At 51.0% G+C, this 18,258-nt stretch overlaps 1 long non-coding RNA gene across 1 annotated transcript; it reads left to right on the top strand.

Moving 5' to 3' along the window:
* Window positions 1-14,496: 14,496 nt before the first annotated feature.
* On the top strand, window positions 14,497-17,216 carry LOC142845991 (uncharacterized). Its single transcript, XR_012910012.1, has 2 exons — window positions 14,497-14,749; window positions 17,018-17,216. It is a non-coding gene; the product is annotated as an uncharacterized LOC142845991 (long non-coding RNA).
* The last annotated feature ends 1,042 nt before the right edge of the window (window positions 17,217-18,258 follow it).

Below are 18,258 nucleotides of genomic sequence, written 5' to 3'. Positions count from 1 at the left end.
AGGGCTAAGGGTTGTTGACAGCGGGCTTCTGCAGGATGGGATACTCAAGTGGGTGGGGGCTGGGACCAGAGGAAGCAGAAGGAATTGAGGGGTGGTTGAGCATGTACGGATTCAGGTGGGTTCCCTGGGAGTCACACTAGGACACATTAGACCCAAGTGACCCCTTCTGTTTCCCTGGGCTTCTGAGAGCTGAGTGGGTTGGAAAGGGGAACAGACACAGAGGTGGGGAGAGGGGTAAAAAAAATGGGGGTTGGGCAGTGGTGGCGCATGCCTTTAATCACATACTCAGGAGGCAGAGGCAGGCAGATCTCTGTGAGTTCGAGACCGGCCTGGTCTACAAGAGCTAGTTCCAGGACAGACTTCAAAGCTACAGAGAAACCCTGTCTCGAAAAATCAAAAAAGGAAAAAAGAAGCTAGAACAGCAGGGGGCTTCTGGAGGAGGGAGGCTGGGACCAGCGTGTGGCTGGAGTGTTGGCCACACATTTCCTAGCCAGAGATGTCTACTGCCCTTGAGTTTACTTCCAGGGCTCACAGCCTCCCCTGGGCGCACCCAAAGATGGCAGGGGGAATAGATGATGGGAGACAAACTCAGGGAGAGACGTGGCTTTAAGAACCTTTCCTATGTAGTCAGGCCTTACCTACTAAATTATCAGAATAAACATCTGTCTGAGGGGTGGCTCCACGATTTCCAAAGAACCTGTCTACTTCCTCTTTCCTGGAAGCCAGAAGTGCCTTTCTTCTGTGAAGAAAATAAAATTAAAGCTAGCTATTGTACTGTACACACAGTAGTGGTCACTAGGCACTCGGTGGATCCTCAGATGACCTCCTGGAGAGTGTACCACTGTTCTCCTCCCTTAATGGAAGAAGCTGATCATAAGGACACAGCGACCACCTTAGGGCGTACTGGGTAGCTAGTCTATTGAGGCTGTTGTCATGGCCTGCCATGTGAGACTGGCTGTGAGGTTCTTTCATCCCCGGCACAGGCTGCACACATGCTGGTGTGGTTAGGTAAATCCCTGCTTTGCCTACATATCTCTAGTGGTTTTCTATCCCTGTTACAAAGGAATGAGAGTTTCCATCTCTGGTCACAAAACTTCAAGCAGGGTTCCACACTATAAGCTTGTGCTTCCTCCTTCTGGCTTTGAAGGTCTGGAACTTCTTCCTCCGAGGCACTGAGAAGAGACATGGACTCCACTGTGAGCTAGATTGTAGGTCCTCTGAAGGCAGGGCTAAGCACTGAGCTTTAGGCTCTGTCTACTTCTGTGCTGAAGTACTGGCAGTGGCTGTTGTCACAGAAGGCCATTCGTGAGGGGAAAGGGGGTCTGAAAGAAAAAAAAATGTAGAAATTTCTTCTCTTTTCATCAGTCCTCCAAAGATGCACCTTGGGGCCTGTGTGAGCTCAAATCCTGGGGTGCCTATGAGGCCCTTTATCACACCCCTTTCTTGTGTAGCAGCTCAGCGGCCCACAGTGGGAGGTCATAGCAGGGTCAGGAAGATTTCCTCAAATTTAGAAGGTACCTAGCCCAGGGACATAGTACTCTCAGTACACAATACCTGCAGGAGCTCCTTCCTCTCTGAGTTGTGTCTGTGCTTGTTCCCTGAAGTCTTCAAGGCCTTCTTCTAACGTCGCCTTTGGGGACACCCTCCGTGACCAGCTTCCTAGCTTCACTTCTGTCCTCCCTTTTCTACTTTGTTTGTGCCTGAGGTTGGGGTCTGTGTGCTCCTCGGGGACTTAGATTTGTTGGGGGCCATAACCCATGCCTGCTGGGTTCTCAGAGTCTCCCCAAACAGCTTAGGAATGTCTGGAGGTAGAAGGCTTTAGTGCCTTGGCTTCCTTGCACGGACTTGACCTGTGTGTGTGCTCTATCTAATCTCCCTAATGCCTTTACAGGGAAATTTTATTATCTTCACTTCATGAACGAAGCTGCTGGGAACACGAGGAAGCTCGTGTGTAGTCACCCAGGGAGTCAATGGTAGCGAAGGATTTGAAGCAGGGGCTCTGTGAGAACTGAATCTGAGGTGGGTGTCCTGGCTTCAGTGAATGTGGGATTTGGGGGGGTTGTTCCTTGGAGGAAGGGATTGGGGCTGGGGAGCATGCTGGCAACGGACAGTATCCTCCATGGCGAGGGATGCTGGCAAAGGGAAAGGCACCAGGAAAGGCTGGCCAGTGGAAGAAGCACAAATACGGAACCAAAGGGCCCCAGATGTGCAAGTGGGGAGACCCCGATGAGGGCGCTTATGTCTGCTGTAGCTTCTCTGGGGACTGGCTAACATCAGCACCAGGCTGTGCAAGCCTGCACCATACATTCAAAGAAAAGCCTCTCCATGGCTTTTCCATATTTAAGAGGAAACCCTAACGAGGTAGCATCTGCTGTCTGGCTTGCCTCTGTTCACCCCATCCTTTTGCATGCAGTCTGCTGGGACCCTGCACCCACTCCAGCATTCTGGAGCCCCTAGTTTGTCAGGTCTGCCTAGCTCCGCTTTCAGTGTGCTCTCTCCTGGCCCGGGTCTAAACCTTTCCCTGGGGCAGAGTCCTCGTGGACTCCTATTTCTAACCTTTTCTGGGCCCAGGGCAGGAGCAAAAAATGGAAACCCCGTGTGCCATATGTCTAGATACTTAAACGGTGTACATCAAGCCAACACACTGCTAAACAGAGAGCATGCGCTCTCCGCCTACACTGACAAGCACACAGACTAGTACACCCTCACACCACCCTGGGAGGCAGATCTCACTTAGCAGTCGTGGACTCTTGGAGTGCAGTTTTGAAAAGAGGCAGCATCATGGGGGGTGGGTGCCAACTCTTCCCTGGCGCAGCCTTGACTGACACATGTCACTGACCCAAGGTACACACCTTGTCGAAACAGGCCATTCCCATACTCAGCAACCCTGGCTCTTGGCTACCTCTTAGCCCAGGCAAAAGACCCATACAGACTGTATAGTGAAGCTTGGGGGTCTTTTAGGCAGGGAATTCTGGGTCCTTCACTGGGGGGAAAGAGAGTGGTGTTGGGGAGGCATGTCCTTGGCCTTGACCTTATGGGAGGGGTGACTCTGGAGGAGGCTAGAGTGAGCTTTTCTAGAATGCAGGCTCCAGAGCTGGGGCTCTTGCTGCTTAGCTGGCTTCAAGGACTCTGGTACCCTCCAGGCGCTCCCACTCCAGTGTGGACAGCCTTACACTCTGCCTGCACCCCACATTTGAGGCACCCACTAGCCATTGGGTTCACCGTGCCTCACTGAGCCTACAATTGAGGTGTCCACGACCTTCTCCTCTTCACTCATATCAGAGCTACTCCCCAGCACCAGCCCTCCTTTCCTACCCAGTATGCCTCTCTTCCCTCCAGTGAAAGAGGAGAGGGGGCTATAGACACCTGTCCTCTTCCTGTCTGGGACTCTGGTCTCAGCCAGCCCATTTCCTTGCTTGGCCTCACTTGGCCGTGTATACACCCCAGTCCCAAGTCCCCCTGCTTTACTTGGACCCTGAAGGCAGTGGGCAGCCCTCCCCAGCTTGTGCCCAGAAAGTGGGGCACCAATTCCACTTTAGCCAACGTTTCTCGCTCACTCAGCTGAAAAGCTGCAGCTTCCCCGAGGCTCCCAAGCCTCACCCTGCACTGACAGCTCCCTCCCTGATGCTGTGTGACAGGCTGATGTCAGGGCTCCCACACCTGCTACCCTGCCACTGCTGCCTCCTGCCATGGGGCACAACATCTGCCACACGGGCACCAGGCATCTGCAGCCCCTCCGCTCCCCATGCTGCCACCTCTTGGCTCAGTCTTTCAGGATTTCCTTACTACGGCCCCTTCTGCTTGTGTTGGGTGAATGGGAGGAGGGCAGAGAAGGGGGATGCTGAGGACACACAATCTTTCCATCAGCAGAGGAAGGCTCTGGTTCTGTCGGGCATTCTAAAGAGGGAAGCAGGTTCTGAGCTATGCCCACATCGGGCCTTGAGCAGCCCTGACTCCAAATATATAATCAGGAACCTGCTGAGCAGAGAACTGGGGCCAGAGAGCTCGCAGAGCTGGACACCGCCTCAGGATCTGACTCCTAAGACACAGACTCTCCCCATCTTTCTCTGCAGGCTGATGGCCTTATTCTTGCAGTGTCAGCATTTCATTGTCCCTGCCCCCTCCCCACAAGGGCTTGACTGTGGTCCTGTAGCCAACGTGGTCAGCACCAGACAGTTCTTAAGGCAGATGCTGCTGGCTGAGTGGGGACCTGGAAAAGTGGGTACCCACCCAAGTATGCAGGAGAGGTATCTTCCTGGGCACCTGTGGCTTTTCTGGGACAGATTTGCTCTGCCTTATGTGGTCCCTCCCCCTCCTTTCTCTTCATCTCCTTTCTCCTGGTTAGACCTGTCAGCACAAGGACTCCTGGAGGAAGGAGTGTGGCTCCGATCCTGTCAAATTCATAATGGACTGTGAATAATGGACCGTGAGCCCAGACCCTTCCAAACCAGCTCATCCTGCGGGTGAGGTGAGACACGGGCTGGATGTACTTGTAAGAGGATTCCATGGGTCCTTAGCTCCTCTACTTGCTGTACCTGCTGCCTGTCCCAGGGCCCTTTTCCTTCTTCATTGCATGAGCATAACCCCCTTCGACTAGCTCTCCTGACTACAAAGGGCTCCGTCTGCATCTCAGGGAAGCACTTGCCATAATTGGTCCTTGTTCTGAGTGGAGACCTCTGGGAACTGGGGGGCCCTCTAGATTCTACTTACCCCGTGGGGACTCAGCCTGTTCTTACAGGAGGGGAGGAGTTCATGGTATTCTGGCTTGTGTGTGAGCTGCTTGTCTGAGAAACAGGGGCTCAGCCACATCCCCTGTTAGACACAGTCTGACCCTCCCCACTCCTCTGTTTTCCTGTAGGACCAGTCCAGCTGCATCCGAGTTGGGGGCTCAGGAAGGAACTGAGGATCTGACCTCATGTCTGTCTGTCCAGCCCTGTCTGGGGTGGAAAGGAGTAAAGCTGGAGGCCGGGGGGGGGGGGAGGGGGAGGTTCAGAACGAGCAGCTGCATGTGACCCAGCCCCTGGGTAAATGGCGAACTGGGTCCCCCAACTGAGGGACAACCCAGGCTACACAGTAGCTGCCCTTGCCTCCCATTCCAGCCCTTCTCCATCGTGTGAAGAGGGATTGACCCAGGAGAAGCCGAGGTGGACACCAGGCTTCAAGTTACCGCAGGTCTAGGAGCCATGAGAAGGCAGTTTGGGGCTAGAGCTAGGCTCCCCCACAGGTAAAGCAGAAGCCTGGGCTCCCTGTCTGAGGACCAGACACTTCCTCTCTAGGGACTGCGCCTTTCTGATGAGATCCCCACCTGCCTGCCTGCCCCGCCCACTCCCTCATCGCAAGAGCAAATGAGGTGATGCAGAGACTCTGAAAAGCATAAAGGTGGCATTATTTTTAGCAGGAGTCATATTTGACTTGCTAATTAGCCTCCTAAAAATAGCCTCATTTATTATAGCACAGGGAGAACCCTGGATAGGAGTTGGCGCCCTGGATCCTTGGTGTGGCTCTTTGGCAGTTGTGCTGTGTGACCCTGGCTGGGCCTTGACCTCTCTGAGCAGTTAAGCAGTTAAGAGTATCCCTGAGGGCTACTGGCCCTGAGTCTGGACTGGCAGCCAAATTTGAGACCAAGGAGGAGACTTCGTCCTGTCTGGAGTGAGATCGAGGATTCCTCTGAGTCATGGGGTAAAGCAGTTGGTATCACTGAGGCATTTATACAAGCCTCTTTTGTCTTAATCATGGGCCTTATGCTTGTCCTCACCACAGAGCCCAACCATCAGGAAGCAAATGAGAATGGTCAGAGGGAGGCCTGGGGCTGGGCAAGGTAGAGAGGGACGGACGGGTCACTGTGTGACATCCAGCCAACTGGAGAACTCATTCTGTCCATGATGTTTATTTAGTATGTACTGTGCACCTGGCACTATACCCTATGCTGCCGAGATAATGGGACAAACCAGACCGGGTTCTGGTTCTTGTTTTCCTGGCCCTTCAGATCCAGTGGGAGGGAACAGGCAATCACCATATACACAACGGAAGTCTTGGTCTGACCACAGAGAGGGGTGTCGGGAAGCATATCATGAGGATGACGTAGAGAGAAGGCCAGGGAAGGCTCCTTCGAGGGTGACATGGTTGAAACATGAAGGATGACTATTAATAACTAGGCAAAGTTGGGTTGTGAGTGGGGACCCTAAGCAGAAGAGGGAGCCAAGTCCGATGGTGAGGGGAGTGGAGGGAGTTGACGAAGTTGGGATCCTTGCCTCTACCATCAGTATGGTACCCGGAAAGAAAGGCAATTTTCCATTTGAAGCCCATGGTTCAAGCCAAGGACCATAGCAATTGAAACTGGGGGAGGGTGGAGGCAGTGGGGAGGGAAAGGTGTGAAACTGAGAGGCTGGGATGATGTGGATTCCGTTTCAGAGTCAGCATGAGGTGGTGGGCGAGGTCGCAGTGATGGCTGCTGATTCACAAGCAAGGCAGCAGCACCTGCTTCCTTGTCCGGTTTCTATTGCTCCTAAGGAAATGCCCATCAATTGGTCATGAGATTCACCAGTCCCTCCACCTAGTGCCAGTCAAGTGAGTGCTGCCCTGTCCCCAGTGTTTGTCCTGTCTCCATTCCCAGGTCTCTGCTGTCACTCCTTAGTCCTGGCCACTTTGGGCAGTAGAAGACTGCAGGGTGAGGCTGCTGGCTTTGATGGGGACTTCACTAAAACTGTCTAGATATAACAGCATAGTGTCAATGAGGGGGGCAGTGGTGAAGGGGCCCTCAGAGGACAAACTAAGCCAGCCATAATCCCTCCCATTCGCCTCTGGGGCCTCGTCCCATGAAGGGGCCTAACAACTGGCCCTGGGCTGACCGGACAGGGCTCAACAGAACATCTCACACTGGGGCCTCTCTAGGTGGCCAGTAGTGGGAGATGCTGCCTCAGGAGTGGCTGCACCCAGGATCCAGGACAGAGTAAGACTGGGGTTCAAAAGAGGCTCATCAGAGGCTCTCTGGTCCTTCTTGCCAGATGAGGGATTATGGAAACAACCAAGTCGATCAGCTTGGCCCAGAGCTCTAGCCTGTGGGAGCCTTGTGACCTCTACTCCCCAGTCCTCTGTTTCTTCTGTCTGCCCTGGGGCCAGGCTCTAAAAGTCTGCTTGGGAAATGAAATCACCAGTAAGGGTTTTAGGACTGATTTTTTTTTTTGTTTTTCTTGCTTGGTCAGGCCACACAAGGGTCTCTCCTCAGGGTTCAAGTGTGTCATCTCTTTTCCTGGAGCCCCCCTGACTGACTCTATTTCCTGTCCAGGGCCTGAGGCATCCCTGTCTCCCCACAGCAGTTGGACCGTCACTCTCTATCCCAATGTGATTTCATGGGGACACAGCATAGAACCTCTGGGAGCTCCTACTTAGGCCTGGCTTCTTTTTCAAGACACCTTTCTATGCAGCTGTAACCTGGATACATCCTCTTTTCCAGCCTTTTCCCTCTCTTGAAAGTGGATAGAGTTGGGAACATTTCTAGAATGTTCCCTCGGCTGGTGTACACACAGCACAAGAAGGGAAGGAGGACTTTTTCCTTTTGTGCACTTATGAGAAAGAACGAACCCTTTTTGTACCCCAGCCTTATTGTGTCCTGGAAGCCAAGGCAGGTGGCCGGAACCTGGCTGAGGCCTCTCTGGGGGGGCAGCATTGCCCCCTACTGGCCACCTAGAGAGGATCCAGTGTGAGATGTTCTGTTGAGCCCTGCCTGGTCAGCCCAGGGCTTGCTCTTAGAACCCTTCATTGGAAGAGGCCATACAGGGGAATGGGAGGGACCACGGCTAGCTTAGCTTGTCCTCTGTAAAATGGGATAGTAATACTCAACACCCAGGCTGGCTTGATGACTACACAAACTAATGGTGTATTTTGAAGAGAGCGCTGCAGACAGCTGAGCCATCTCTCCAGTTCCATGGGATACTTGTTTTTTGTTTTATGTTTTCTCTTCCTTTCCTTTCCTTTCTTTCCCTTTCCTTCCTTTCCCTTCCCTTCCTTTTCCTTTCCTTTCCTTTCCTTTCCTTCCCTTTCCTTCCCTTCCCTTCTCTTCCCTTCCTTTCTTTTTCTATCCTTTTCTTTCCTCTCTCTCTCCCCCTCCCTCTCTGTCTTTCTCTCAGTTTTGAGACAAGGTCTTATTGAGCATTCAGACTGGCAGAAACTGGCTATGCAGACAAAGCTGGCCTCAAACCCACAGAGATCTGTCAGCCTCTGCCTTCTGAGTGCTGGACTAAGGGCTTGTGTTAGTTAGTACATCCTGTGGGAGGCTTGTTTTGATGAGAGAAACTGCATCCTCCAGAGTCCTAAACAATGAAACTTTCTCTGGAGGGGGCTGATCTCCTGCCCCAGCAGGTGTGAATGGCCCAGCCTCTCTGAAGGGTAGGTGCCCCATACAGTGGGTGGTAACAACAGACTCAGAACCAGAGGCTACTTTCTAAGCTTTACCCAGCTGCACCCTGGTGGTGACCCCAGCTCTTGGAGAGTCAACTACTGCGTGGGCAGAGGTTTTCCACTTGGCCAGGAGAGTTCTCTTCCTTTCTAGACGCAAGGCCTCTGCTGGGGCGTTTCGTCTGGCTCCTTCATCCCATATCCACTCAGGACTGGGTGGGCTGAAGACTTCCTGCCTGGTTGGCACTGAGGGAGTGGCAGAGGGAGGGCTCCTGCGACATCCCAGCTGGCCTTAGGGGCTGCAATCCCAGACTGGCCTCCGGGAGGGGCTCCTGCCATGTTTCTTCAGATGTGTAATTGGAATTGCATGGGCTCGGTAATTAGGGGAGGCAGCAAAGTGTTCTAGAAATGACTGTAATTATAGTTACAAGCCAGCAGCTAAGCCAGGAGTTTCGGTGATCACCTGGGGGGACTGGCTGAAGGGAGAGGGGAGATTTGGCTACTGAGCATCTATTGTGGGCCAGATGCCTACTATGAGTGTCAAGAGCCAGACACCAGGCCCCTCCACAGATCCCCAGGGGCTCTAGACACCCCTACAGGCCTGGAGACCATCTGGCTTCTGGCCCTAGTATGACAGAGGGGAGAAGCCTAGAAGAGAGTGGGGACTTGGCCAAGGTGACAGAGCATCAATAGCAGAACCAGGGTGGAACCCAGATGTCCTCTCAGCCAGAGAGAGAGCCTCACAACTTTGGTTTCTGTTCTATGCCAAACTCTCTCTCCTTTCCCGCCATCTCCTCCCACCAAGCTTGGCTTACCCCTTGTCCCCTATCCAGGGTATGGTGACTCTTCCTCCACCAAGCCCCCCCGCCCCCCAGCGCCCTGCCTTGAGTGGGTCTGTCTTCTCCAGTTTCTAGCAGGGGGCTGTGCCAGCTTGTGTGAACCTGAGAACTGGGAATTGTTTTCAGGGATTTTGTGAGCAGGTTGTTAAACACAGCTCCTGTTAATAATTAAGTTACGTAAACTTATAATTAAATATATTTATACACACTGGAAACATCGTTTTCTAACTTGCTGCATTTTCCAATTATCTGCGTGCATAGGTTACTTGTATCTGGCGGTGGAGAACCCACTGATGTTGGTGTAAACCCACTTAGGGTCTGGTGGTGTTACACGGGGGCTCCTGGCCTGATGTGGTAGAAATATAGACACTGCAGTCCCCACCCCTACCCTTCCCACCCCTGAGCCCAGAGAGAGAAGGTTGTTGAAGTCTCCAGCTTCCATTGGCTCACCTTTGACCTTGTAGTCTCATAGTAGGCCTGACACAGAGCAGGGGCTCAGAGGATTGGAACAAGAGGAGCGAGAGTGTGGGTATTGTCCCTGAATGTGTCAATACCTGTTCGTAACAGCTGCCATCAGGGCCTGCTCCGGGTGAGCACCGGTGAGTCCCATGGAAGGGGTCTGTGAGTTAGGTGGGAGAGCTGCTAGCCCAGGCAAGGGCTGCAGGGCCCCAGAAAACCAGGTAGGTGTGGGTGGTTTTGGCAGGATTCACAGGCAGCTGGGCCCAGGAAAGGTCCTGCCTCTTCCTGCCCCAAATGGTCCGGGCAAGGTGCCACCTTCCGATACCCCTCTTCACCAGGTCGCAGCAGGAAGATGGGTGGAAAGGCTTTGAAACTGGGCCAGCTGCCAAAGGGCATCTCAGGCGTAAAGACTGTCTACCCAAGCACAGGACAGGCTGAGCAGTTCCATAGTGGAAAGATAGGCTTGGGTATCCAGGCATAAAGTTCCCAGGAGCCCTTGAACCCGAGGTGAGCACAGAACTCACTGAAGGTGAAAGGAGCAGGCAGCTTGTTCTCAGACAAGCCCCTTTCGTAAACTCTGGGACTAGCATAGAGCATTTGCAACAGGAGTGGCTCAGTGAATGGTGGTCAAACCAGGAACACAAGAACTTAACTCAGAAAAGGATTGGGCCTCAGGCTTGAAACCACAGCCACTTTTGCCTGACTTCATTTTGGGCTTAAATTTTTGTGTTTGTGTTTTGAAACAGAGTCTCACTCTGGCTGTCCTGTAACTCCTCTGTCGACCAGGATGGCCTTGAACTCATAGAGCTCCAAACACCTCTGTCTCCTGAGTGCTGAGATTAAAGGGGTGTACCCTGTGTTTGGCTTTTCACTTGGGGCTTTTGAGGGAACACAGGCAGGACCTACAGAAGGGGCCTGTGCTGATAAGCCCTAGGCTGGTGGGGGAGACCTCAACCACCCTTCCCCTCCTCCTCAGACCACAGTCTCTCGGTAGCAGTTAAAGCTGCTGGTTGCCTGAGCCAGGAGAACGGTAGAGAGGATAGGTTAAACCCGGCTTCACACATTCTAGCCAGAAAGGAACAGTGACAGGTGGCAGGTCTGTAAGGGTAGGTATAGTGGCAGAGAAGGGGTGGGTGGGGGTGGGAGGGGTGGCTTTGGCTCCCACGAGGCACATGGGGTTTCTATGTGAGGGAACCCAGGATTTCTGATCTTTCCTGACTGCTCAGCTAGAAGCCTTTACCTCCTTCTGGAACTGGCTTCAAAGAGCCCTACGGACCTACGTCTATGGAGATCCCCGCTATCTTCTCTGTCTTTCTAGTCTCCCTCTTTGAAGTAAGGAGCATTACTCAGACTGAGGCATGTTGCTTGGCCCTGGAGCTCATGTCCCACATTTCCTCCCTGATCCTGTGTCTGCCTCCCTGTCTACATCTGCAGAACAGATGAAGTGCGATTGCATCTTCCACATAGGGCTTCTGGGAGACTCGAGCGAGTTAACGTCATATAAACCACTTAGAGAGATGACTGGCCTCAAGTAACCACCTGAAACAAGTGGACTCTATCTGAACTGTTTTTACCAAGCTACCCAGGTCCCACCTGAGTTGGTGGGAACTTGCCCAGGGCTTTTCCTCTCCCATTTTCTGCTGCCCTCTAGTGGAACTCATCAGTATTGTCCTGGGAACACTGAACTTGTCTACAGAGACCGCTTCTTCAGATTTCAATGGAAATTTGTCATTTAAGAAGTGGTTGACTTTTTGGGTCTGGCTTACCTCACTCAGGATAGTGTTTTCTATTTCCATCCATTTGCATGCAAAATTCAAGAAGTCCTTGTTTTTTTACTGCTGAGTAGTACTCTAATATGTATATATTCCATACTTTCTTCATCCATTCTTCCACTGAAGGGCATCTAGGTTGTTTCCAGGTTCTGGCTATTACAAACAATGCTGCTATGAACATAGTAGAACATATACTTTTGTTGTATGATAAGGCCTCTCTTGAGTATATTCCCAAGAGTGGTATTGCTGGGTCCAGGTCTGAAAAAGCCTGGGATAAAACCGGACTCGCTGAACATAGCGGACAATGAGGACTACTGAGAACTCAACAACAATGGCAATGGGTTTTTGATCCTACTGAACGTACTGGCTTTGTGGGAGCCTAGGCAGTTTGGATGCTCACCTTACTAGACCTGGATGGAGGTGGGTGGTCCTTGGACTTCCCACAGGGCATGGAACCCTGATTGCTCTTCGGGCTGGGCTGACGAGGGAGGAGGACTTGATTGGGGGAGGGGGAGGGAAATGGGAGGCGGTGGCGGGGAAGAGACAGAAATCTTTAATAAATAAATAATTAAAAAAATAAAAGAAAATTTTTAAACAACAAAAAGAAGTGGTTGACTTTTGTATAGACTCAAGAACTCTGTCCTCTTCAGCCCAAATAGAACTCATTTGTGATTTATCAGTTTGTCTTCTTTTGTAACTGTAGTTAAAATGTAGTCAAAATGCAACAAAGAAATGCCGTTGTACCGTTTCCTTCTTGACACTGACAAGTGACCCCTGGTAGGTTTTACCTGAAACCTAACAGAGCACACTCCTGCCAGCATCCTTACCCACCACTTAAGATCCTCCAGGCTTGGGGGTAACCATCAGCCTTTCTTCCTTCTTTCCTCCCTCCCTTCCTTCCTCTTTCCTTTCCTTTCCTTTCCTTTCCTTTCCTTTCCTTTCCTTTCCTTTCCTTTCCTTTCCTTTCTTTCCTTTCCTTTTGAGAAAGGGTTTCTCTGTGTAGCCCTGGCTATCCTGGAACTGCTCTATAGACCAGGATGGTCTCAAACTCAGAGACCATCTGCCTCTGCCTCTTGAGTGCTGGGACTAACAGTGTGCACCACCACCACCCAGCAAGTTCTTATCCTCTGTCCTACAGCAAGAACACTGCGACCTTGTGTGTTTGGCTCCTGGCCTGTCAGTCTGCTTTATGCTGTAGCAGCATTCTTGCCACAGAGCATAGAATAGAGTTCCTTCTTCCAGGTCTGGAGGCTTTGAAGCTCGAGAGTGAGGGCTCCCATCTGCTCAAGGGCTTCTTGCAACACCGTGCCTTGGTGGAAGGTGAAAGGGCAAGCAGGGACATGGAGGAGCGAGAGGAGCTAAACTTTGATACAGAAGCATCCTTCTCAAGGGCAGAGCCCTCAAGTCCTAACCACTGTTATTATTGTCATTATTTTGAGATAGGGTCTTAGCTCCCTAATTACCTCTTGCAGGTTTCATCTCCCATTACTGTTGCATTAGGGATTAAATTTCCAATGCAAGAATTATTTTTGAGACGGTTAATCTTTTTTTAAAAAATGTTATTAGCATATGTTAATTATACATAATAATGGGCTTCATTGCGACATTTCACATGTGTACACATTTTCATCACAGCCATTCCCATTACACTCTCTATGTCCTTCCCACCCCCACTAATCCCTTTCTCCCCCAACAGTGTGTGTGTGTCCATCCTGGTGAGTTTCATTAGGGCTGTTTACAGCATGGACCTTACCAGTGACTAGACCACTGAAGGAAATGTTTCTTCCTTTCCCATCGGTTGTTAACGGTGTATACATCCTTGGTGAGGGCTGGGATCCCATAAGCCCTAACCCTATGACAGGGTGTCAGTGGACTCAGTCTTGTCCAGCGGATGACATGTAGTGTCAATTCAAGTGTATGACAGCCATGTCACGCCTGGAAGTCACCATTTCACACTTCTCCCCACCCCCTCCTCTTCTTTCACATCTTATGCCTTGTTTGTCCCTCCCTGGGCAACGTGCCTTGAGGTGTGCGTGCGAAGCGGCGGGGCTGGGACGGATGTAGCTGCCCCGTTTATAGCTGGGCATTCAGTATTGACCAGTTATGTACGTTTCTCTGACCAAAGCTGTTAGCAGCAGCATTCTAGGGGCATAAACGTAGCTGTTTGGAAGGCTACATTGCAGACACATCATGTTCACTTAGCCAAACAATAGCTTTAACTTCTTCACTATGCCCTCCCCAGCCACTGACTTCTGATGGGGTTTACAGGACCAGATGTGCCCCCCCCCCCCCGCCCCATGCAGGGTGCATGGCAGACAAGCTACTCCTGCCCAGTGGACTCACCTTGACTGGTTAGTTGGTACCGTTGCAGGCAGGGCCCACAGCGAGTAAGACTGACAATGACAATTCTCCCTTAGCAGCCTGTGTAGTTCTTTCTGGCCCAACAAGGGCCAGTCAGTACGAAGGAAGCTTCCAGTGCACTTCCAGCTTGATTTCTGTATTCCCTGGGCTAAAGGAGTAAGGCGCTTTAGGGACACACTCATCCACGACACGGCTTTTCTCTCAGGCACCTGGTTCCGAACCTGTCTGTACACGGCAGGGACTCAGTGAGTAACTGTGGATCCATAATGACCTCTCTACAACCAGGTGAGAAGAGAAAGGACCACCACAAAAGATGAGGGGAGCTTGGTTCTTTCTGAGCAAATCTGGGGCCATGTGCTCGTGTGCCTGAGGACAACATGGTTAACGGCCACTCTAGACACTAACGAAGATTCCGCCGCACCTGCACCAGCTTTCTGCACCTCCGCCCCCCCCCCCCCCCGCCTCCCTGCAGTCCTTCTTTCAAAAGCTCTCAGTTCATTCAGGTTCTAGCCCCCCCTTCTTCTCAGCTAACCCCCATCCCCCAACCCGTCAGAACCCCAGCAACCCCTACATCCAATGAGGAAGCCTCTAGGGTCCGAGCTCCGCCCCCTCCACCTGCCTTTGCGGGGCGGGGGGGGGGCTTCGCTCAGCAGAGTCTGCTATGCAAAGCCTTAAGCTCAGCTGAGTACCGTCCGGTTCCGCCCCGGGCAGGACTGAAGGTGAAGGCCTCCGGAGGGCCTGTGCAAATGTATACTTTGAGGTCTGGCGGGTACCCCAACCTCCGGTTTTAGGATCGCCCTTCCTGTAGGTGACACTTGGCTTCATGCGTGCTCTCTTCAGCTGCAGGAGCTGGAACTGGGAGCAGCTGCCGCAGACATCCCTGTCCAACTCCCATTGACCGTCTCTCAGGACATCAGACATCCGGTAAGTGGGGGTTTGGGACTGCTAGGATCAGCTTTGAGTCCACCTAGTTTTTACTTGGGACTAGACATAGAATACTATTTAGGATATATAGAAATATACATACATAATACACACACACACACAGTTCTCTCTCTCTCTCTCTCTCTCTCTCTCTCTCTCTCTCTCTCTCTCTCTCTCTCTCTCTCTCTCTCTCTCTCTCTCTCTCTCTCTCTCTCTCTCTCTCTCTCTCTCGTGGTCTTTGGGTGGTAGTTTTCTGTCCTATGCCCTTATCTGGTTTTCCTAAAGAACTATGAAATACTCCACTGTTCCTTAGTACTGTCTCCCGAGCATCGCTGCCCAACTCTATTATTGTGGACATTGGCTCCACCAAGTGGCGAGAAATTGCATTTCAGCAGATCATCGTTAAAGTGAAGGCTTTCGGCCACTGGCTGCCTATGGCTCCCTGGATATCTAAGAAGACAAGAGCAACGTTTTTTCTCTGCCTCAGTCCATGCCATAGATATGGCTGAAGGTTGACTCACTCCATCCTTCCATCTGGATCTGAAGGGTGGCTGGGTACTGTGCCCTTGTGTCCAGTGTCTGCCTTTCAAAGTCCCCCTTCAGGGCACTGTCCTCATGCCATGTAGATGCCTCTCCTGTCAACTCACACCAGTGCCGCCTGCTTGGCAGGTAGAGCCTCAGTCACAGAAAAAGCACCAGCAACTTCTCTCTGTCCACTAGGAACCCAGGGCGTGTGGCCTCCCCTTTAGCCTAGGACCCACTCTCCGGGAGGAAAGAAACGGCCATGCTGGTCCTGAGAACCACTTGTTTGGGGCTCTGTGCCCTTTGCAGCTTTAGCCACTGGCTGCAGTAAAGATGTACTCTGTCAGGGGATGGGGGTGGGTGGTTTCTTAGTTAAGAGTGCTCATTGCTCTTCAGAGGACCTGCACTGATTCCAGCACCCACCTGGGTGGCTCATGATGGTTTGCAATTCCAGCTCAAGGGCTCCAGTGACCTCTCCTGGCCTCCCTAGGCACCCTTACATATGTGGCACATAGAGACATATGCATAGAAAATAAAAATAAGTCTTAAAAAATAGTACTCTTGTCACATGAAGTGACATGACGTTGCTTTTGGGTCCCCGTTTTGACTTGCCAAATCCTCTGCCACCAAGGTACCGCTGAGGCATAAGTGTGTATGTATGTAAGGGCATGGTGTGTGTATGGTGTGTGTGTTTGTGTGTGTATGCTATATGTATGTATGTATATATGTGAATCAGGTATGTGTGTGTGTGGGGTGTGTGGGTAAAGACACAGTGTGTGTGGTGTATGTATATATGTGAGTCTGGTATGTGTGTGGGGTGTGTAAGGGCGCAGTATGTATATGTTGTATGTGTATGTATGTATGTGTTTAGTGTGTATCTAGTGTGTGTATGTGTGTGCAGTGTGTGTGTATGTGTAGTGTATGTAGTGTTGTAAGAGTACAGTATGTGTGTGTACATAGGGCTCCGGGTCTGCTCACTGAGGAGCTCAGTACCAGGCATCCTCAGAGGCCCATGTGAGCATGATAATTAGGAAAAATGCTTGGCCCTAAAATAAGAATTCTGCCCAAATGAAAACCAATAAATTCCTAATAAGATATCCAACTGTAACATTTTATCAACCTCATTAATTCTTAAATTTAGTATCTATAAAAGTTTCATTACATTTGAAAGAATGTGTGGGCTGGGCTTTTCTTTGTGAAGTCCCAATTACAAAGCAGCTGCTTCTAGCTGAATAGTTTAAAGAGAAAAATTATAACTATCCTTAGAAAAACAACAACTTTGGAGCAAAGTTTAGTATTTTATTTAGCACATGCCTTGATGGGGAGGGAAGTGGTCCAGAGTTCAAAAGCCCGGGCTTACACGGATGCTGAGTTATCAGTATCTGTGAAGGAGACCGGGTATAGAGATGGTGTCCTCCCTGCATCCTGGCAGCAGTGTGCTGCTGTGACCGTTCACCTTGCTAGGGAGCAAGGAGGTGCTGAGCAGGGCTGGTGACGGGAAATTCAGGTGGGTACGCGCTCTCGTAGGCTGCTGCAGTGGGTAGGGCTGGGGCGGGTCCTTAGAAGTGTCACTTGTTGGGAATATGCTCTGGATGAAAATTTCACTGGGTGAAAACTTTGCTGGTACTGGGAGGCAATGGTCACATCCCGGTGCCTGCAGGTGTCTTAGGGACACATCAAAGGGTTATTAGTCCTCCCTCTGTGGATGTTTTCACCAAGTGCCTACATTCTGTTCTTTATCTCTAGGTTGCCACGTTGTGCCCGTAACACACTTGTTCTCAACGCCAGTAGAAGTTGCTCCCTCAAAGAGTCTCGCAAGGACTTTGTAAGAAATCGACATCTCCTGCCTTCCCTATCTTCTTTGGATCGGTGATGCAGATATTTGAGCTCACATTTCCTAAACCGCCATTGCTAAGACTCCAAATAAAGTCCATTGACATTTTCAGTCTCTGTGTTTGACTCAGTTGATAGTTTCCAGCTCATATCTCCCCCTGCCTTGACCTCCAAGTCCTCACTCATCCCAAAGTTTCTGTCAACTGTATTTTATATCTTCTTTCCTTTTGCTTTTTCTAGACAGAGGAATAGATCAGGATCCGTTAAAAAATAGGTCCAAGGGCTGGAGATGTAGCTGAGTGTAGGGAGCTTGCTCAGCCTGGACACGGCCTCAGGTTGGTCCCCACCACAGCAAGGAAGAGAGGCTAAGTCCTATGAGGCACAAGGTACTTATAGGGAGTCTCAGGTGCTTATGGGACTAAGGCAGGAGGATCATGTGAGCTAGGAGTTTAAGACCCCATCTCAGAAGAAAGAGAATAAGCAGAAACAGGCAGGTAAGATGGACAAGGGAAGGAGCCCATGCTCCATTCTCTCCTCAGAAAAGCCGCTTTACTCTGCAGGGGCCACATGACTGTCTGCCCTAGTTTGCGGCATCTTGCTGTGGTGAACACCATGACCAAAAGCAATTTGGGGAAGAAAGGATTTATCTATCTTTCTGTTTATTTATTGGATTTTCAAGACAGGGTTTCTCAGTAGCTATGGAGTCAATTCTGGAACTCACTCTGTAGATCAAGCTGGCATTGAATTCACAGAGATCCACCTGGTTCTGCCTCCCAAGTGCTGGGATTAAAAGTGTTGTCGTCATCACCTGCCAGGGTTTATTATATTTTACAGGTTAGAGTCCACCATGAAGGGAAGTCAGGAGCTGAAGGCAGGACCCCAGAAACAGGAACTGAAAAGACCATGGAGGAATGCTGCTATCTGGCTTGCTCCCAATGTTTTCACCAGCCAGCTTTTCTTTTTAAAACAAACAAACAAACAAACAAACAAAAAACCCAAAAAACTTGGACCAGTTGCCCAGGGGTGGCACTGTCCACAGTTGTCTGGGTCCTCCCATATCAACCATCCATCAAGAAAATGCCCCCATAGACATGTGCACAGGCCAATCTAATTAAGGAAATTTCTTAATTGAGTTTCCCTGTTCTTAGGTGCTT

Source organism: Microtus pennsylvanicus, chromosome 3, assembly GCF_037038515.1.
Source record: "Microtus pennsylvanicus isolate mMicPen1 chromosome 3, mMicPen1.hap1, whole genome shotgun sequence".
Lineage (NCBI taxonomy): Eukaryota > Metazoa > Chordata > Mammalia > Rodentia > Cricetidae > Microtus > Microtus pennsylvanicus.
Note: the sequence above shows the minus strand (reverse complement) of the source record. Positions and strands in the feature narration are given on the sequence as shown.